Consider the following 23,216-nt stretch of genomic DNA (forward strand, 5'->3'; position numbering starts at 1 on the left):
GCAAACATAAGGCCTGATCCTGTGCACAATTATCTCCAGCAGCACTGGGTAGGAATAACTATGGGTGTCTGGAGAATCAAATCCATAAGTGTACAAAGACTTCTTTATTTAAGATTTTAGCAAATAATTCATCCTCACCTTTTAAAAATTAATTTTAGTCTTTGTATAACCTACCAAACAACCTATTAAGTGCATGAATAAACTGGCTAGGCTATGCTAGCAAAACTTTATATGCAATTTTTATTTTGTATTGTGTGTGAATACCACCTTGCAAAAACAAAATTCAACCTAGCAGAATCCCACACCAAACTTTGTGCTCAGCATCTGTCTGGGCCAGGCCCTAAATGGGATATAATCAAGAGAGGGATGACAAACAGATGGGGAAAGCTAAGGGAAAGACAAGGGCTTCAACAGTAATAAACAGAAATAGGTTTTGTTACATATGCATTTTTCCTTTTAAAACCATTTTAAAAAAATTTGTAGGTTATATTAATTTTGTATTAGTATTTAAAGGCGCAAAACTAGGGAAGAAGTCAAGACTTTGAAGTCATAGTTGGAAGGTCTTAAAGATTAATTTGAAGGGGGAAATGAGGTTGTAAATTGGTCAGGATGAGGAAGAAGTGTTTCCATAATCAATGAAGAAACTATGCTATTTATAAAATGTTATTTATAAAATCTTCTGAGACTTCGAAATATTTTGCCTCACATTTTTTATCTTCTTATTTAGGCAGCAATTAGCTAGTAACATGAATTTTGGAGTGACAGGGGAAAGTAACTTGGAAAAATATAAACAAAAATGATGTCACAATTAAGGAAAAATCTTGCAAAAGATTTACACACATGCAGTGTGAGTAGGCATCAAACGGGATCAGGGTCCCCACATGGGGGAAAAAAGGGTAATCTTTACTGGGCCCCAGAGGACCCAGGGGGCCTGGCCCAGGCAGCAACCCCCATTACCATGAGGAAAAAATTGAGGCTAAATTGTAGATCATGCCTGAGGCTATTTATAGAAACTTATTTCCCTGTATCTATCTATCTAGTGTCCAGCTCTTGTGAGATTTGCTGGAGCCAATCAGAAGCAGTGTTAGAGCAGTCTCTAGCAACATTCTGAACAGTGAGTTGTTGGGCCTCCTGGCCCAGCCCAGGCCGTTCTCTACAATAGAGAGCGTGCATTTGTGCAGCTAAACTAGGACCTGTACTTTGAGACTGAGAGACAGAGAGATTTGTGCACCTCTCTGTCACATGGTCTATCATATCAAGAACTGCCAGTCCCAGAGTTCCTTGTGCATAGGCAGGAGGGAGGGACAGCTGGCGGGACGGGCAAAGCAAAACAACATAAGACGGTGGGAGCCAGTGGTGCTGCTTCTTCTGGTAGGATTTGCAGGCCCAAAATATATGTGAGCAAGTGTCTAATTCACTGACAGTCACACACACACACACATACCCCATACTGCCATGTCTGGTGGTGGCTATAAATACAAATGAGCCAGCCAGAAATGCAGGGAGGTAAAAGAAAGGAAATTAAAAGAAGCTAAAGGACATCCACCTATCCTCCAATTTTTCAAATCATACAAGGCCTTTTCTGCAGGCAGGCAATATACTAACTAGAGAAACAGATGAACAAAATCAAGATGAAAATGATTTCAATATAGAGACTCTCTGTGGCATTGGCAATTGTCAAAGAAAAGCTAACAGAACATGCATCATGTGACTCCAATCTAACGCTTAAAGATAGGACTCAAAGGCTGGGTGTTATGTTAAATAAAAATAGCAAAGTGAGGGGGGGGGCGGTTCAGAAATGTAGGGTATGTAACAGTAATTTGAGAATTCAAACTTTTTTCATGGCTCATGAGGTTGCATGTGTGTGGGAGTGGGCCTCTGTTACAAGTTTGTACTGGACCTGAAAAACTTATGCTTGGGATTACTCACAATATGTAAAGTTAAGCACATCCATAAATCTTTGCAGGATCAGGTCCTTAATTGTTTAAATAGGAAGTCAGAATGAAGCAGCAATAAATTCTGCTACTGTTGGAACTAAAATAATAAAACTGCAAAGTATAAATTTAGTACTAATGGAGTCAGAGGCAAGATAGAACCACTGTTTCAGTAATGGCAGAGACATATTAATTGTAAAACATTATGGCACATTCTCAGCACTAATGACAAAAGCAAAGAAACTCATCCTGAACACAGGTAAAATGGTTATTGGCACATTCATGGTCCTAGAAGAGTTTTTTTTTTTTTTTAAACTTCCCACATAATATTTCTATCTTGGTCAGGTATAGCATTGTCACTTGAATATCTTTCTTCAAGAAACTTTGCTTAATTTGTGTCATTTTAAAAATGTATATAGGAACCGTAACCCAAGTTTAATCTGAACATTTCATTGTTTTCTGTTAAAAGCAATTGGCTCAAACTCGCCTTTATTTGCAATCAGTGCAGTCACGTGGATGTTGCATGATCTCATCTGGTTTTCTAATTGACCTAATAGTTTACACGGTGCAAAAAAACTCTTGTTGCTATTTTTTTTGGGTTTTTTAGACACATTAAACTTTATTTTCTCTCGGGCCTGCATCTAAATGTCAGTTCAATTAACTCTGGTCTCTAGCCTACTCATTGGGATACTCAAATTTTATTTGGTCTGACATTCTCCAGTTTATTCTCAACTGCACCTAGTCTGGTTTCTAGTGATGTTAAAAAAAATTAGACTGTTTCATTCAGATCCTGACTTGACTACCCCTTGATTAGCCTCTGTAGAGATCACCCTCTGAGTCACCTTACACATTCTGTTACGTCAAAGAGTGAGGAGTGAAGATGTTTTTTCTTTGAATTTATTCTGTTGCATGGACATCCTTGCTGTTGATTTATTTTCTTATGTAGGCATTAACATATGTTTTTATTATGACTATTATAAGTTATTTTGACCAGACAAACATAACAGGAGTCCCAGGGAAATGTACTCCAGGTAGTGTTTCCACTGTGCTCCCAAAAAAATATACACAGTCAGGTACCATATGTAGTCCTAATGTCCCCATCCCCCTGCATCTTGGAGTCTGGCTTTATTGGTAATTGAAGAAAAAAAAACAAAAAACTACACAACATAAACCTCAGCCAAAGCCAGTAATGGTAAACCTTTTATGTTCCAAGAGAATACAAAAGTGCTCATCATATAGAAAGATGGAGGTACAGAGGTAGCTGTCCAACAGTCAGTGGGGCTTCTTCTATTGAATTCCAGAGGACAACTTTTTAATTCTATGCTCACATTTTGTAGGTTTGAACATCATAAATGCTACACTCATTTAATCTTTTATTTGATACAGGATATCTGGCATGATGAAATTCATTGCTAAAGCAGTTTTCAAATAAGTACTGTACATTGAAATGAAGATCCTCACCATAGTTATGGCTATTGTTTCCATAAAAAAACCTCTAAGTTCATGAAATTTTGTTTTCAGGAGCATACTGAATATCTTCCTTCACTCTCACCACACTCAGTATTTATGCATAATTGGTATTGCTCTCTGAGAATTATAATATGTTGCGTCAGTTAGAATTTAACTATCCTAAAAGATTTCTGACAACTCTCCAACTATATTCTAATATGAGTGAGACACACTTGTCCACAAAAGGTAGCTGAATTTTCCAGATCCCTTCCTCAAAGAAGAGAAATATTTTAGCTTTCCAGTGTCCAAATCTTCCTTGAGGATTTCCAGCTTCTTTTCATAAGCTTTGATGTCATGAAATGTGACTACTTCTCACCTTTGAAATTCTACACTAAGTTTGATGAAGTGTTCACTGAAAGCTCTTGGACTGTCGAGTTTGGTTAATCATGCTCTGTGTTTCATGACATTCATAAGCTATTAAATCATAATAAATTTAAGAAAGAAAAAAGGTTTGATGTGCAAATGAACTGGAAAGGAGGAGTCCCAATATTAAGGCACAGTGTGGTACCCCACTGCATTTGGAGAAGCTAGTGGTGAAGGCACCACAGTAGCTGCAAGAGAGATAGGGCCTCTTTTTGTTCTCCCATACTCCATAAGTGGGGGCTCCTCAACTTCTCTGGTCTTCCCTTCCCTCCCCTCTCCCATTTTCCTACTTATTTTCTCCAGACTGGATTCCTTCTCCACTCCTCTCTTCTCTCCCTTCCTGACCTGCTGTCTCCCAGCCCTACAAAAGGCTCTCCCTTTCTCTTTGGTTAAAAAAGCCCTGTTGCTACTAGGTGTAATGTTTTCTGTCTATGTGGAAGAGCAATAGTTTTCAGTTTCTGTGGCAGTTCTCCTCCCTGTTCTCCATGGTCATTTGTTTCTTGCCTTTAGTTTGTTTGTCTTACTTCCCAAAGCTGAACATTTTCTTTCCATTGCACTCAAAGTGCAAGTGCACTCACCTATTTTGTTTTTTAATTTCCCTTTTCCTATTATAGGGTTATTTTCTCCATCCTGTTATAGGATTATACTATTAAGAGAGTGAACCTTTGGTTCAGGGCGGTATGGCTCACTCTGTAAAGTTGTTTTGTTTATATAATTCCCCTCTTAAATGTGGATCTAACAAAAATACCAAAAGACAGAGAAGAGTTGTGATTTCTATATGGGTGATGGTTCACTCTAATGAGTTGCTGTGTTTGATGGTGCATTTGACCTTTCCCCGGATACCTCTGCTACACCATGAACTATAAATCAAAACCCATGAGTTCCAAATCCTCCCACCCTAACAAATTCTACATTGAATCATTCCACATATATGTGAAATATGCTTCTTAGTTTCATAAGGATTTCAGTGACATTTTTGAGAATAAAATCATTGATCTTTTCTGAGTTTGATTAGCTAAAATCATTTTCCTGTTATACAATGCTTCATACATATCATTACAAATTACTGAAATAAACAGCATTAAATTGGGAGGTATGGAAAACTCAGGTTGTATTATATTTAAGTTCAAGACCAAAAAGTATTAATTTGTCTCAAAGGCAGAACCGCTTGCTTCAAATGTAGAAGGTAATTGCTTTTATACTGTATTGTTTTTCTGAAATACATCCTCAAACAAAAGTAGCTTAAGATTTTATGTAGACACTATCTGTAACACTTATGCCTCATTTTGGAAACCTGAACAAAAGGGAAAATCCTAGTCATCCATGATTACAAATTATATGATTATGCGAAGACCTTGGTCTTAATTCAGCCACTGATACATAGGGCAGAAAGTCCATCAGAAGGAAGCTAGAGTGGCATGACCAACAACTTCCTTCCATCGGGGGGTGAATGGGTAGCCCGTGTACCCTAAAAGAGAGCGCTTTTCTCAAGCTATGATCCAAAATGGAGGTATTAATTAGTACACTCATAGGCAGCCGGCTCTAGCAGAGCTCCAAAGAACCCTGACCTTCACTTAAAGTTGTTCCCCCAACAGTGGAACCTCTGAGGGTGGCTTAGTAGGTTGGTGCCATTTTCACTCCTCTGTACCAATAGGAATGAACATGGCCCCTTTGCTTTTTAATCAACAGCATTCTGGAAATCAAGATGTAAAGGTACAATATTCAGGTATTCTGAGTCAATAACAAAGGTGATTTCACCTGCGAAAAACCCTATAACCAGCTACTATTTATTCTATACAGTAAAACAGAACCAAATATTGCATCTCATTTTCTTACAGGCTATGTCAGGGATGGACAAACTGTGGCTCGTGACCCACATGTGGCTCTTTTACAGTTAAAGTGAAGCTTGCAGAGCCCCCTATCCCCCTCCCCCCATTCTGTGCTTACCAGACTGGGTTGAAGAGCTTGGCACTTCTGCGCCAGGGTGACCACATAGCAAGTGAGAAAAATCAGGAAAAGTGGGGGGAGAGAGAGAGGGGGCAATAGGTGCCGATATAAGAAAAAGCCCTGAGTATCAGGACTGTCCCTATAAAATCAGAACATCTGGTCACTCTATTCTGCCCTATGGTAGGGTGGTGGGGCTAGAGGATTCTGCCCAGTGGGGAGGAAGGTTTTGGTAAGTTTGGCCAGCCCTGGGTTATGTAATAAAGCTCATAGGGATTATTTAATACCTGGTGTGTCTTATTAGGTGATATTTCCTGTGGAAGAATGCAAATGAGCTAGGCTTGGAAAATAAGACTGTGCCTGAGGAGACACATAACATTTCTGTAGATGACTTAATTATCAGCAGATAAGAATTCATAGAACAAACAGCAACATTTCAGGCATTTCTGAAAGACTTTTTCCAGAAAAATACCATAGATGGGTTAAGAAAAAATAAAAAAGGCAATTATTTGTCACTTGTGCTGCAAAGGTTACAGTATTCAACTTACATTAAATGACAGATTACTCGAAGGGTGAAGAAATTAACAGCTGAATAGGTCACAGCTTTTGCAAACAATCCATTTTTATAACCAACACTCTCAAGTGCAGAATGAAAGCAAGAAAGGCTTGTACAGAATTAATTCTAAACTGTCAACATTTCATTTTTAGCTATTCATTCCTACTTATGGTAGTATTTGTTGTTATAATTCACCCAGTCCTCCTAAACAGTGTGTTTACCAAGGAACTTTGGCATTGTACTCTTCTGCAGTTCTAATTCCAACTGATCCCTAAAGTGAACCCGAGAAAGGAGCCCCCCTCCCAAAAAAAATCTATATCTTATGAAGCCTGCTTCAGCAGTAAATTTCTTGTCTTCAAAGAACTTTTTAACAACATTATGTGTTATCTTATGACTCAGATGCTTTCTTACATTTTTATTTCCTTTTTTTCAATAAATCTCCATGTTATGCCTCTGCTATTTATGGATAAAATTCAGTCAGATACTTATTTCAGTGAGAAAATTGTAACAGCATTTTTTCATGTTGCCATGTTAACAGTAAACTAAGGGTTTTTTAACTCACAATTTAGAGGGTTAAACATGATGAAAAATTTAAATTTCCATTTCTTTCTCCAAATTGAATCCAATCATTTTTAAGTTATGAAGAAAATATGTAGTTAAGAAGACCCCCTTTCAGCTCCTGCAAGTTTCATTCCACCCTATCCCACTGACCTCCTAACACTCTTCTTGGTAAATTCTTTAGACAGCAGCTTATAGTACATTCTAATATTTGGATCCACTCTTAAATTGCTTTGTTTTAGGAGCATCACACATAGGAATTACCATGATGGATCAAACTAGTATTCCAACTTCCAACTCACAAAAAGATGTGGTCCACCAACATTAGGTCTCATTCTGATTTATAATACTTAAAGATTAGTTAAAGCCCTGAAACATGATGTTTAAAATTCCTTACAAAATTTTTGTTATCATTAATTATTATAACTTAGTATATTCTTGTTAGCCATATAGATGTCCCATCCCATTTTGTATCTTGCTAAATTGTTGCAATCAGTGATTTCTTGGGGCAGTGAGTTCAACTGTCTAATTATGTGTTGTGTGAAAAAGTATTTCCTTTTATCAGTTTTGAATTTGCCACCTTTTAATTTTATTGACTGTCCCCTTGTTTGTGTTGCGAGACAGAGAGAACATAAGTTATCTATTACCTCTTATTCATTTGTTTTTTAAGGCAAACAGTTCTAATCTTTGCAATCTCTTTTCATCTGAGAGTTTTTCCAGGCCCTAAATCATTCCTGTGACCCTTCTCTAAATCCCCTTTGCAATATCATTTTGATTGGGGTGACCAGTACAATACAAAGTATTCTAGATGAGGCTGCACCCTTGTTTTATATAATGTCACTCTAACATTTTCCATTTTATTCTTTATCCCATTCTTTTTACATTCTAACATCTTGGTTTATACTTTTACCTCCAATTCCAGAATGAGAGAGGGTCCTTTCTGGTAATGACAAAATTAAATTCAGTGGTTCCAGGTATATTCATAAAATATAATCAGACTTGTGATTTTGAAATAACTTCAGAACATAAATATTTGCAAATATTTACAAACCTGGTTCTGCAGGGATTTGTAGATTACATATTTAAGGAATTAGGCATAATGATGTCCTATAATCATGAAACTATTATTTGATAAAACAGTATTTGAACCATGGTGGATAATCTCAGCCCCTCAGAGTGATGACACAGTATCTTCCAGGAAGATATAAAATTAACATTCTAGAGATGTTTCAGGCACTAAAATTCTGGATATATTTTTTAACCCCAGTGGAAATGATTGCCTTTATTTACTGTAGACAGGTGCATGACAATGTGAGTAGAATTTTAACCCACATTGTGCTAGTTAAGAACATTACAATGCAGATTACTCCTCTCTTATTACAACTTCATATGGAATCAACCTGAATGAAAATCTGCAAAACACGGATACAAATCCGTGTACTGAAATGCAGAATTTAAAGGACCATTATGTAGAACAGCTTTCCTAACTACTTTCACCTGATATCCTTTTTGTCTGTTAGAAGCCTGACACCTGTAAGCACGAAAAAGACTTTTACCAGAGTCCTCAGGAATGGCACTACACACTTAACACATCACAGTATAATAATATGCCCGATGTTTCTAGTCCAGCAATGTCTTTATTTAAAAAAATCACTTCCTATTCCATTGATTAAAAATTCCAAATTTTTCTTTGTTCTATAATTAGCTTATATTTCTTTAAAAGAAAGAAAGAAAGAAAGAAAGAAAGAGAAAGAAAGAAAGAAAAAGAAAAAGGACTCCCATACTCAGGACCATTTGTGAATGTAACATTTATTTTGACATTATTGTTCACAAGCACATTAAAAGATTTAATTTGCTGAAAATCTTTTTACTTCTAACCCATGAAGCCAACCACATGCTGAATCTGGTTATTACTCATACAGTGAAAATCACTATACGAGAGGTAAGATGTTATAATCATAATAGGATCCATCCTGCTTTTAAAGTAAAAAACCCACTATAAGTCAAAATGTACACTCATGTGGAACTCCAGATTTCACAACTATTTATTATATATTAGCACATTTCTTTGTACTGAATTTAATGCTAGATTATTATTATTATTTTGCTACTGCTCTACTGTGTTCCTGACAAGGACATTAGACAATTTTGCTTCCCTTCTGAGCATGCTTTATGAAGCGTTCAAGTGCATGCATGTATTTTATATTATAAAGATGTAAAAGAAGTCAAACAGCATTTTTATTCTGACTTCTCTCTCTAGACGCAATCACCAAAGTAACTACAATGAGTGCCATTTTGATGTATTATTAAAACTTCTCACACTTAAGTTTCCTTTATGCTATCTACTTAATTCCTATGATTTTTCTGTTGTGTTTCTAATAACAAGTTGCGTTTATTCTATGTAATAGCTTTCTTCCTGAAGAATTTCAACGCTTTACAAAATTAAAACGAATATAGAAATGCTACCTAAACTAAAATATAGCCACCTCTAGTCTGAAAACAAAGCAGCATTACACAGCTAGGATGAGAAGTGACAAATACCATACCTTATAAATCTGCCTGGAAAATTTAAGGAGCCTGTATATATACATTAAAAAATTTGGTCAGGACGCTGGGATTAAATATACTAACTCTTATGAAAAGGACATTGGGAAATGTGGTTTTTGGGATGGGGACAGTCTTTTTGTTCTCTATTTGTAGAGCACTTAGCACAATGGGAACCAGGTCTAGTCTAGTCTACACAGGTTTTCATAATATTATTATTGTAATATCTGAGCACCTTCCAGTAGTGCATTATGCTTTGTGACTACATATCTATCACGTTTGTTCTCTCATCCTCTCCCCAAAGGGAGAAGCATGAGGAATGGAGTATCTTGTGTTGCTAGCATTTTTTAAAGAAATAATTATGCCTGTTGCTCTGTGTTTAAGAAAGAGTAGAAAAGGTCAAAGAAGTGCACTTGGAGTGTAAAGTAGTGAGGTTTGTGATGATCCTTAGTGCTTGGAGAGTTCACTCCACAATTTCAAACCGCGCCCGGAGAAGTTCTTTCCCTCATAGATGACCATTACTCTTATTGCTGTGGGTGGCATTGTGCCACGGCAGCGTGTTTGTTGACCACGGTCTTTGCCCCAGAGCATTACATGATCTTCTGGTTCCAGGCCATGGACCTCATTGAAGATAAAGACCAAGACCTTGAACGTGATTCAAAATTCTATGGATAGAGAATGGAGAACAAGTTTGATGTGCTCACAGCAGCCTGCATTGTGGAGGAAACGTGCTGCAGTGTTTTGTACTAGTCAGAGTTTCCCAGGTGATGAAAGTTTGTAGTTGGTCTTTTGCTAGCTTCTCTATGAGCTTGTTCAGGAATGGGAGGTTTGACTCTGGGTGGTAGTTGGCTAGGACTAAAGTATACATAACTGTGGCTTTTAGGTGCACCATATCATCATCATCATCATCACAGTTGGGTAGCTGAAGTTACTTGAGGCCAAATTCTCATCTAATTTATGCTGGGGTAAATCTGTTCATTTCAGATTTGCACTGGTGGAATGAAGATCAAAATCTGGCTCTTGTAAGCCCTTGCCTCTTAAATCAACACTAAGGCTCCTTTTCCATTCTGATGCTCCCACAGTATTCACTAACATCAATAAGAGTTGTGAGCATAGGCATAATTAGATCCTATGGGCCAGAGCCTGCCCAACACTAACTCTTCTTTCAGCTTCTCTGGTGGCATATAGGAAGCTGCCCAAATGAGCAGCTAAGGATTTCCCTATTAGAGGAGAATTCTTGGTTTATGTAGAGCGGGGACAGTATATTGGGCATGCCAGAAATAGAAGAGGGCATGACCAGAGCACAGTGAAGCTTTTCTAAATTGTTCCAGGAGCTAAACTGGCACCTGCTCAGCCTAAGGATCCAGGAGCACAAAGGTGGTAGGAAGTCACTTCTCTCCTCATCATGCAATGAGCAGGAATCTTATGCACCTGAGGATTCAGCTCTAGACGTAATGATGTTAGACAGCATCACTGATGTGACACCAAGATTATAAAGAGTTATTCTGCAAATTTTCGTAGTTTAGAAGAGCTCATCGATTGGAGGCAAGTATGAAGCTTTGTTGTTTCTACCAAAAGATTTTTTGTATGTGACAAAAATGTGAAATTCTACCTGGGGATAAACTTCAACAACTTATTTTTGGCTTGGGTTGAGTCCCCTAGTAGCCAGGATAGAGGACATTGCCATGGCACCAGCCTCCTGCCTGCTGCTATCAGTCAGGGAGGAGATTAACTAAGGTGATGAGGCAGCATGAGGAGAATGAGCAGTGAGGGGAAGAGGAATGCAGGAGGAGGAACTGTGGGAGTGGTTACTGGAGGGAAACAGTTGATTGGGAAGGAATACTGGGTGGGATGGGCAATGGGGGAAGGGGAACTATGGGAGGAGAAGGAGCAGTAGGTAAGAAGGGGAGTCTGAAAAGAGAAAATTAGTCACATAAGAATAGTCTTATGTGAAAGGCTTCTGAGGGACTCAACAGGGGAAGAAGAATATCACGGCACTACCTGATACTTGGTCTTCAGTTGGTGTGTGGGAAAGATAAGACCTGTTGTAGGTAATGCTGGCAGTAGAGCTAGTAGTTATGGCAGGAAGTGGCTTGGACATGGTTCTAGCAGCTAAAGGATGGAGAGAAGAAGGAGTTCTAGACCTAGAGGACAAGAAGGATTTTCTGGTTGCTGCTGGGGGTAGAACTGTTGTCCCCTCAACAGACTGTCACAAGGTTGCCAAACTTTTCAATTTCATCACAAGTCTTGTGATATTGGGAGTTCTTAAAGTCACAGCTCCTGAAGTCATGTGAATATCCCAGAATCTCAGCTCTCACTTTAAAAAAAAAAGTTTGTAGCCCTCATATTTGCAAAAATAATGTTGAAAAATGCACCCTAAAAGTTCAAAAGTCAGAAAACAGCTGAAAACAGCTCCAAAGCTTGTGAGCAGGAGCAGCAAACAAGGCTGTTTTGTGAGGGACTTCTCCAGATGAAGGCGGAGCAACTACATGACTCTTGAGATGTTTGTTGTCTGTTTGTTGTGTGCTTCTTGCGTACCTGACTGGAATTTATAGTTTGATCTGTTTGGCAGGCCATTTGCTGAGCCTACAGGCGTGGTGGGCAAGGTTAAGGGCTTCTTAATGAGGCTTTGATCCCTAAACTATTTTGGATCCCTTTACTTGGGGGTGGAGCTACTCGGGGAGAAGGGAGATTTAAAAGGCCCGCTCCCAAGCAGCAAACGGGAGTTTTCTGAGGGAGTTTTGAGAGGGAGTCTGGGAACCAGATTCGCCTCACATTCTCTAAACTTAGGCCAACACACACCCCCTCCCCCACCAAACAAAAACAAAACAAAGCTGCAGGAGTGAAAATAATGCAGGAAGAAGTCCAGCAGCAGATTGGGGACTCTCCAGTTTATTGCACTGAGTACAGCATGGATAATTATGTGCCTTGTAGGCAGGTGGCATATATGTGCATTTGATGCAAGCAGCTCATGGCCCTCAGAGACCAACTATGGGCTCGAGATCAGAATGCTGAACTGGAGGCACTGAGGGACACAGACAGGTATATAGATGAGACTTTTCAGGACACAGTAGAGCGATTCCACCCTCCAATCTGATGGCCTCTGCTGTTGAGGAGGATGAAAGTCTCAGGGAAGGAGAACATCAAACTGGATCAGAGGGAAATGATCCCATAATTGGGACCCTCCTTCCAGATGACTTCATGGTATCCTCTGAGAATATCCCTCTGGGGTAGAGGACCCCAGTTATTAGGAAGAGACAGGTAATAGTATGGGGGATTTGATTATTAGAAATACGGGTAGTTGGGTTTGTGATGACTTGGAGAACCGCCTGGGGAATTGGCTGATGGGTGCGAAGACTGCGGATCTCTTGAGTCATCTAGACAGACTTATATTCAGTGCAGGGAAGAAGCTGATGTTCATAGTACATGTAGGTACCAGGGCCATAAGAAAAGGTAAGAGAGAGGTTCTGGAGGCCAAATTTAAGCTGCTCGGGGGATATGATAGAGGTCTATACAATTATGAATGGTGTGGATCAGGTGAATAAAATAGAGTTATTTACCCCTTGCCTCTAGACTCAGTCCTACGTAGAGCTGCCGCAAGAGTAAAAGCAGCCAATACTGAGCGATGCTCTGAGGCTGGAGATGGGACCACAGGAATATGAGGCTCCCATATCTGTACCATGGAAAACTCTTGAATTGTGGGCGAAGCTAGTACTGACAACAACTCAGGTGTTGACAGCACCAGAAAGGGCTCCTGAGCCTGTGGAACTGCAAAGTGTGCTGATCCTTCAGGGATTGATCGCAACGAACCCTTCCTGGGTTCTAGAGTCAGCAGTCCTTCCTGGCTCACAGATTGCTCCCAGGAGTGTGATTTTTTGAGAGCCCCCCTGAGTCCCTGTGAATGCTTGGTGCCTTCCTCTGGGAGGTTCCAAGTATTGAGTCATTAGGAGACCTACCCGGTCTCTTCTTAGGCACCAGTGACGTAGGGCTGGTTTACACTTATCTGGAAATTCAGCGGCAGTTGACGGGAGTTACGCAAACTACGCAGAGTAGTTTGCGTAACTCATATCGACTGCTTCTGTGCGCTGTTTACACTGCGCTGAGCCAACGGGAACAGCGTTCTCATCGGCTCAGCTCTATACTACTTGAGGGGGTGGACTTACTCAGTCGATTTCCTGATTGACTGAGCAGGTCTCACTGACCGCTCAATCGATCCTGAAAGGTGGATCTGGCGGCGGCGATTTTGCCGCCGTCAGTGTAAACGTAGCCGCAGTCCTGCCTGAGGACTATGTCAGAACAGGAGGAGGACTCCTAACAGTACCCATTCAGAGCGGGAGTGTTCTGATTGTGGATGAAGTGCAGACTCCCTGAGCAGGTCTGGAAGCCCTGTCCTTTTTCCATTGGAGTTTGAACCCTCTACAAATGTGACATTTATCACTTTCTGTAGTGTATTGTGTCTTGCTTAATTGCCTAGGTTGCCATAGCAACAGAGCTTAGCTTGTTGCCATAGCAATAGAGTTAGATTATTAGGGGATAGTTCAGCCGTCCTGACTGGTTTTAGAGTTAGTTCAATAAAGACGCTCCCTGTGTTGTATCTCTGTGATCCTGTGCTGCTTTCTCAATTAAATCAAATAGCAATTAAATAGTATTCAACATAACACTTAACATGTGCCTCCCCCAGACACTTAAGTTACCTGGGATATGAGTTGCTCACTGCCATAGACCTGTTACATGAATGACAGGCATTGAAGCCAGGAGAATGGGGCATCAGTCCAGGCTCAAGCTTAATATCCATTCTGGGACTGGTAAGCATACACTGAAAAGTTAGTATTCTAAACTTATTCCTAAATCTTCCTGTTTACAGGTATGTAAATTACAAGACTAATAACTGATGCTACAGGTACTATCTGCACGAAGGGGAAGGGGAGAAGCTATGAAGAATCAAAGATTTCAGCTCCAACAACAACCATCACTGATGGTAGGAAGGAATGGGGGGACGGGATGCGCGGGCAGTGCAGCTCTTTTTACTTGTGTGCAGTGGCATGAGACAATATAGGGCTCTCATGCTGCCCCAATGAGTACTGCTAAGGGAAAAAATCTCTGACAACTCTGCATGGAGTGTGTGCGTGTGCATATACACACAAGAGGAGTTAGATTTTTAAAACTGTGTTTAATATATTTCTTCTTAGGTCAAAATTCAAGACAAAAAAAGATGATATTATTCACTATTAACTATTTTCTGATGCTAATGGGATTTTAAATATATTGGTAACAGAACTAAGAAAGTAAATGAAACAAATAAATGGTTGTATATGCTAGGATAGATATTTTTCTGAGCACAGAAACAGGCTAACAAGTTGATTTCCAGCCTCTTGAGAGTGCCATAACAATATTTAAACCATTAAAATTAATTACCTGGAATGTGAGAATTTTAAATAGCCCTATTAAGTGGATAAAAACAATCCATCACCCAAAGAAACTAAAAATAAGACATTTACTAGAATGAAGGTAAAACAAATATTAAAACTGCTAAACCAAACACAGAACAAACATGCAAGCATTTTATAGTTCATACATGTCTCAGTCTAGGACATGTATTTTCACCAATAATTTATATGTCCAGAATATTCATAAATGTTACTATTGAGGAGCATCAGGAAATACTAATTGGAACTATCCATGTGCAAAACCAATCACATATGTAAATGTCATACAAGTGATGTGTTCTGTGTATTTCATAATTCATATATAATCCCATAAGGAAGTGACTCCTGTTAAATAGCACAATCTGTACACTGTATATACTATAAAATCTACACTATGATATATAATTTCTGTCATGATTTGTGTTATAGATCAAAAGGTAGCATGTAGTCACTGTAACAGGGGTTGTACTCACAGCTCTTGCACCTCCTCCTTGTGCATCTGGGGAATCAGCTCTGCAGGTCGCAGTGCCCCATGTGGTTGTGTCTCACCTGCCGATACCTCTGCCTTAGGACCCGTGTCTCTCCCAAGCCCGCAGCATCTGCTTCATGACACAGCTCCCCAGCCATGCCACAATCTGTGCTCTCCCCACTTCTGAGGGATTCCGCAGTCCCAGTCTAACCACTTCCTCCAGTGGCAGCTACTGTCCAGCCCCTACATCAAGGCCCTCAGCTGCTCCTTTTCTAGAGCCAGCCACTGTTCTGTCCAAGGTGCTGGCCTTCCTCAGTCTGCAGGACAGCAAGCCTTCCCTCCTCAAGCACCTGGGAGTGATTGCCCCTCCTTTGCTCTGCTGGCTGCCTATATAGGGCCTCCTTGGCTCTGATTGCCTACTCCTAGCGCAGCCTCCCTAGGGCTTTATTAACCCTTTTCAGGCTAGTGTGGGGCAGCCATCCCACCACAGTCACCTTAAATCTGTAATCCTGGTATACTAGTCCCAGAATTGCCAGTAATTTCAAAATAACACAGTGGCTTTGTAGTGTAGTCTGTAGTCTGATTAATATATTCCAAGGCCAGAAGGGACCATTGTGATCACAGAAGTGTAGAACTGGAAGGGAGTTCAGTAGGTCTTCTAGTACAGTCTTCTGTACTCAAGAAAGGACTACGTAATAACTAGACCATTCCTGACAGGTGTTTGTCTAACCTGTTCTTAAAAACGAAGTGACGAAGAATCCAAAAGCTCCCTAGGCAATTTGTTCCAGTGCTTAACTACCCTGGCAATGAGGAAGTTTTTCCTAATGTCCAACCTAAACCTCCTTTGCTACAATTTAAGCACATTGCTTCTTGTCCTATTCTCAGAGTTTATGGAGAACAATTTTTCACACTCCTCCTTGTAACAACTTTTTATGTACTTGAAAATAGTTATGTCCCCCTCATTCTTCTCTTCACCAGACTAAACAAACCCAATTTTTTCAATCTGTCCTCATAGGTCATGTTTTCTAGACCTTTAATCATTTTTGTTACTCTCTTCTGGGCTTTCTCCAATTTGTCCACATCTTTCCTGAAATGTGGCACCCAGAACTGGACACAATATTTCAGTTGAGGTCTTACAAGTGTGGAGTAGAGTGGAAGAATTACTTTTTGTGTCTTCCTTACAACACTCCTGCATATACATCCCAGAATGATGTTTGCTTTTTTTGCAGCAGTGTTACACTATTGACTCATATTTAGCTTGTGATCCACTATAACTCCCAGATCCCTTTCTGCAGTACTCTTTCCTATGCCTTTATTTCCCATTTTGTATGTGTGCAATTGATTATGCCCTTCTAAATGTAGTACTTTGCATTTGTCCATACTGAATTTCATCCTATTTACTACAGACCATTTCTCCAGTTTGTCCAGATCATTTTGAATTTTAATCCTATCCTCCAAGCATTTGCAACCCTTCCCAGCTTGGTATCATCCACAAACTTTATTAGTGTACTCTCTATGCCATTATCTGAATTATTTTGAAGATATTGAACAGAATCAGTCCCAGTACCAATCCCTAAGAGACTCCACTTAATATACCTTTCAAACTTGACTGTGAATCACTGATAACTACTTTCTGAGAATGGTTTTCCAGCCATTTATGTATCCACCTTATGGTAGATCCATTTAGACTATATTTCCCTAGTTTGATTATGAGGAGGTCATGTGGGACATTATCAAAGGCCTTACTAAAGTCAAGAAATACCACATCTACCATTTCCACTTATCCACAAGACATGTTACCCCGTCAAAGAATGATGTTAGGCTGGTTTGACATGAGTTGTTCTTGACAAATCCATGTTGACTGTTGCTTATCACCTTATTATCGTCTACATGTTTGCAAATTGATTGTTTGATTATTTGATCCATTATGTTTCCAGGTACTGAAGTTAAGATGATTGATCTGCAATTCCTCATCCACCATCATCAAGTCTTACACAGGTCACAGAAATTCTTCAAAATAATTCTGACCTCGGGCATATCTTTTAGAAAAGCATCCAATCTTAATTTAAAAATTGTCAGTCATAGAGAATCAATCATAACTCTTAGTAAATTGTTCAGGTGGTTAATTACCCTCACTGTTAATCATTTACATCTTATTTCCAATCTTAATTTGTCTAGCCTCAACTTCCAGGCTTTGGATCATGTTATATCTTTCTCTACTAGACAGACAAACACATTATTAAATAATGGTTCCCTATGTAGGTATCTCTAGGCTGTTATCAAGTCACCCCCAACCTTCTCTTTGTTAAGCTAAATAGATTTATCTCTTTGAGTCTCTCACTGTAAGGTAGGTTTTCTAATTCTTTAATCATTCTTGTGGCTCTTCTTGGAATCTTCTCCAATTCATCTATGCCCTGAATTGTACACACTAGAACTGGACACAGAATTCCAGCAGTGGTCACACCAGTGCCAAATACAGATGTAAAATAATCTCTCTATTCATACTTGAGATTCCCCTGTTTATGCATCCAAAGATTGCATTTGGCCTTTTTGGCCACCGTGTCACACTAGGAGCTTATGTTCAGCTGATTATCCACTATGACCCCCATATCTTTTTCAGAGTCACTACTTCCCAGGATAGCATTCCCCATCCTGTAAGTATGGGCTACATTCTTTTTCCTGGTGGCCATAGATTTTTCCTTATGTCCCTTTGTTTCCCTTATAAATTTTCTAGGATTCCTAACTTCTAATTTATATTCATTACTAACAACTTCCCCTTTCTTCCATTCGTTAGATAGATAGATACATAGATACCTTTGCTTGCCCTTTAAACCAGGTTGTTTTTTAACCAATATGGTCTTTTTCCTCAATTGTGACTTTTGAGGAATCTTAAACAATTCCCCAATTATCATTCATATTTTTCTGATTACATTCTTCCTCCCAGCTGATTTGGATCATAACTGTTTTCAGCTTTGTGAAGAATATATATTACTGGTATATATTGATGGTCTGGAATTTATTTTATTTGCATATTATAAATCTGATCAAATAATGATCACTCATACCTAAGTTACGATTAATTTTTAGTTCTTTGATCAGCTCCTTTTTATCTCTTAAGATAATGTCTAATAAAGAATTCCCCCATGCTGGATGCAACACTTTTTGAGTTAGGAAATTGTCATCTATCATATTTAGAAATTGCAAGAATGTTTTAGTACTAGCAGCAGGAGACCTCCAGTGTCATTAAAACTGAAATTCCCCATGATTATCTGGCTTTTTATTCTACAAATTATAGATAGGTGTGTAAGGACGTGATCATTCTGATCCCTGGTCTGATTTGGTAGACACCAAATAACAATTCATTCATCTGTTGGGACATTGCTCCATAAACAATGAAAATAATTTTCTTCCAAGTTACCAGTGACTTAAAAACAAGTAATGCCATTTTTGACACAAAGTGCCACTCCCCATCACATTTTACCTATTTGATCCTTCCAAAATAGGAATAATTGATTTTAACATACCAATCGTGGGAATCATCCCATCAGGTTTCAGTAATACCCATTAGCTTTAGTTTGTTTTCATAAATGAACAATTTCAATTTGTCATGTTGATTTCCATTAGTTACATTACCCTTCTTTATTTCCTTATTAATCAAGTACCTTATCAGCTGCTCCATTATCCGACCTGGGATCGATGTCAGACTAACAGGCCTATAATTACTCAGGTCATCCTGTTTACCTTTTTTTAAATATTGGGACATTAGCTTTCTTCTTCACCAATGCTCCCAGACTTATTGAAAATCAACGTTAATGGTCCAGGGAGTTGCTCAGACAGCTCTTTAAAAACACTTGGATACAAGTTATCTGGACCTGCTGATTTAAAAATGTCTAATTTTAATAGCTTCTGTTTTACATCTTTCAGAGATACTAGTGGAACTCAAAGAGTATCACCGCCACATGATGAGACTATATTATCTGTTTTTTCCCCAAATACAGAACAGAAATATTTATTAAACCCCTCTGCATTTTCTTCATTATTATTTATAATTCTACCATTTCCATCCAGTAATGGACCAATACCACTATTAATATTCCTTCAGTTCCTAATAGATTTTTAAAATTCCTTCTTCTTTTCCTTAATTCTGCTGGCCATAGATTTCTCCTTGTGTTCCTTGGTTTCCCTTATCAATTTTCTATAATTCCTAACTTCTGATTTATATTCATTACTATCAACTTTTTTTTAATTTTTATTTTTTACAGCTGCCTTCACTTCCCCTCTAAACCAGTCTTTTTAAAAAAAACCTTGATTGTTTTTCTTCTTGATTGTGGGATTGTGCTTTTTTGGGCATCTTGTAAAGTATTCTTAAATGTTTCCCAATTATCATTCACATTTTTCTGATGAAATTCTTCCTCCCAGCTGGTTTGGCTCATAATTGTATTCAGCTTTGTGAAATTGACCCTTTTAAAGCACCAAGTATATATAACACTGATCTGAATTTTATTCTGTTTGCACATTATAAATGTGATCAATTCATGATCATTTGCATCTCAGTTACAATTCATTTTTAGTTCTGTGATCAGTTCCTCTTTATCTATTAGTATAAGATCTAATAAAGAATTTCCCAGTGTGGCTGCAACACTTTTTGAGTCAGGAAATTGTCATTTACAATGTTTAGAAATTCCGATGATGCTTTAGTACTGGTAGCATGAGACCTTCAGCATATGTCCAGCACTCAAATTAATGTCCCTTTTGATCAGGCAGCTTTTTATCCTAAACATAGGTATGTAAGGAGCTGGTCATCCTGTTCCCTAGTGTGATTTCATGTGCTGTAGCAGACACCAACTAATACCTTAAATTGTGCTTTATCTGTTAGGGCACTGATCCATAAGCATTCAAAATCATTTTCTTCTGAGATATCAGTAACTGAGAAACAGGTAATGTCATTTTTTAAATAGAATTCCACTCCTCCCTTTTCCCACTTGATTCTTCCAAAACAGGTCATAACCATTGACTTTAACATTCCAATTATGAGAATCAGTAATACCAACTAGATCAAATTCATGCTCATAAATGTGCAATTTCAATTTCTCTTGTTTGTTACTCAGGGTCCTAGCATAAGTGAATAGGCAATTCAAGGATTTCTTCTTTTAATTTCTGTTGATTCCTTGATTAGTTTTGTTGTCAACATCTCAATTTTGTAATGGCAGCTCATATTTCCCCTTATTACCTTCCCCTTTTGTTGTTAGTTTATATCTTCCCTTTCATGAATAGTAATGGGCAGGAGACTACCATAACAGAAGTAGCCCCAGATCTGGAACAAGGAAATGGTAGCAGCAGGACTGTTCCCTACGAGAGGCAGGAAATCATATTTAGAAGACCCATGAAACGAGCCTGTTTTGCAGGTAGAACCTCCAGGTTTGAACCAGAAATTCCAAGCAAACACAAAGGTCAGCAAATCCCAGAAAATCTAACCTATCGTATTAGTTAATAAATAAATAATAATAATTAATAATAAATACATGCAGGCCAAAACTGGTGGGTGTGCTCTAAAGGAGTACTAATAGTGAATAACGCCATTTATTTTTTTTCTAATACATATTAAAAGAGAAGCCAGAGCCTGCTGATGAGTTGCAGTCTCCTCTCAATATGGAAAAGAGTGGTGAGTCTGTGCATCAAAAAGGAAAATGAGCTCTAACCTCTGCAGCCACCTCCCACATGCTTGTCTAGATGTGCAAACTTTCACACAGTCCTATGAAGATGTGTGCAGCCTAATTTTCTGAATTATATTTAGGATAGTTTCTAAAAACTCCAGTCTAAAATCACTAAAAACAAATTAAACCAACTAAAAACAAAAACAAACAAAACCCATCAAATATTATATATGTAAAAAGATACTACAACTAAGATTTTACTGACAAAAGTCCTGGGGTTAATATAATGTTTATAGTACAATTCAGACAGTTCTCCTCCAAAAGCCCTTTTATAATTTTTTGAGGATAAAAAAGGAATACTTGAATGGCAGGAACTGGAAAAGTGGACAGGACAAATAGCTGCTTTGGGCTACAGAGTAGGCAAATTATTTAAATAAAGAAATGTGTTAAAAGGTTTGTAGATATCTATATAATTTGAAATTATATACACATATATAATGCATGAATGAAACTACTTCTTAGAAATAAGCATGGAAATATTATTTTCACTGTGTGCACAGATATAGGATGTGAATTGTTTTGATTGTGCTCCTGAAAGGTGATGACTTGCTCTATGTAATTTTACTTTTTCCTCTACCACTTCATAGAAATTATTCCCTCCTATTTCTCCTCTATCATTTCTGCATTTATTAGCAGGAAAAAATCAATATAATATAGTCACCTAACAAAAACTATAGCAAATTGTACATAGTGCAACAAAGATATATACATACTATGGATCACATTAATTCCATATGTGGAAAAGTTCCCTCACTGCTGGATTGCCCCTCCTACAGCTGTGTGTGGTGTACAGACTCTCCTGTAGTGCTCCCTGCCAACAGCTGCTTTAGCATTGTAGTGGTCTGCCTCTTCTTTTGACTCAACCCTCCAGTGAGGTCATGTTTGCTTCCATCCAGGGCTAGCCCTAGACCAAATGGTTCCCCAGGCAAGGACCATCATCGGTGACCATACATACAGTTTCACAATAAAAAAGGTTCACAACATCACAGCTGGGCTCTCACTTCACTTCATATCTTACTGACTGACTGGCAACACCCCACCCATTATATTCCCGCGAGGGCATGGCTGACAACTTTTTAGGAGGTTCGAGGAAAATGTAGTTCTCAGAAAGTCTGGAAAGTTCCAGAAGTTTCTAGAAAGGTCCAGAATATTCTAGGAGGTTAATGAAAAATAAATCCACATACTGAATAACTGAAACATTTTACTTCAAACATTCTATTTTCCCTTTTGTCACTAACCACAAAAACAGCACCCTGACCCCAGCACCCCCCAAGCATGGGTCACCTGCCTCTAGATTCGGCCCTGGTCCTACTCCTTCTGGAGTAATAGAAAATTAAAAACAAATGTCAATCCCACTATCCAATCTGCTGCCCTTGATTCTGGGCCCAGTACTCCATACCCCCTTTTCTAATAGCTTTTATCCCCTTCTCAGGAGATTCAAGCTCCTTACCAGGGATAGGAGGGGAGCCTAGGCTCACCCTCTACACTGGTTTCAGTCCAAGGTTCCTAGGACAGACAGTCAAGATTGACTCTGTTAGGCACCTTGATATCACCTCCATGGACTTCTTCCTACCAAGCAGGACTCTCCCAAAGCCTCTCTACATTCACCCTAGTTTCAGGGTCAGGACTTGCAGGGCTGCCCCTGGAATCTGTTCCTCCACTGAAGGCCTCCCAGATCTCTCTTCCCAAAAGTCCAGATCCTGCTCTTTTGTCATTGTTCCTCATCCATGAGCCAGTGGATGCTCCTTGTCTCTGCTGACTTCTGCCTGACTTCTGTATTTAGGAGAGGATCCCATGATCAATCTTTCCCCTGGACTTCTTCCTTGACCCTCCCAATCTCTCTCCTCTAGTCCCAGAAAGGCACTACAGAATTCTTCTCTTTCCATGCAGCCTCTTTCTGCTCCAGACTTCTTCTATTTACACTGACTACCCAGCTGCACCTCCAGCTAGGATTCATCTTTAATTAAGGCTGGCGCACACTCAAGGTGCAGCCAGGTTGGTTAATTGGCGAGTTCAGTAGTAAAGGTGCTAGTCTGGGACTTTAGAGATCTGGGATTTAATGTCCTGCTTTACCACAGACTTCTTGTGTAACTTACTCTCTCTGTGTCTCAGTTTGCCATCTGTGAAATGGGGATATAGTACTTCCCTACCTCTAAGGGGTATTGTGAGGATAAATGGCTGCTACAGGGTCCTGTTAAG

The sequence above is a fragment of the Emydura macquarii genome, unplaced genomic scaffold (assembly GCF_026122565.2).
Source record: "Emydura macquarii macquarii isolate MOO-44397 ecotype Brisbane River unplaced genomic scaffold, CSIRO-AGI_Emac_v2 contig_2437, whole genome shotgun sequence".
Taxonomy (NCBI): domain Eukaryota; kingdom Metazoa; phylum Chordata; order Testudines; family Chelidae; genus Emydura; species Emydura macquarii.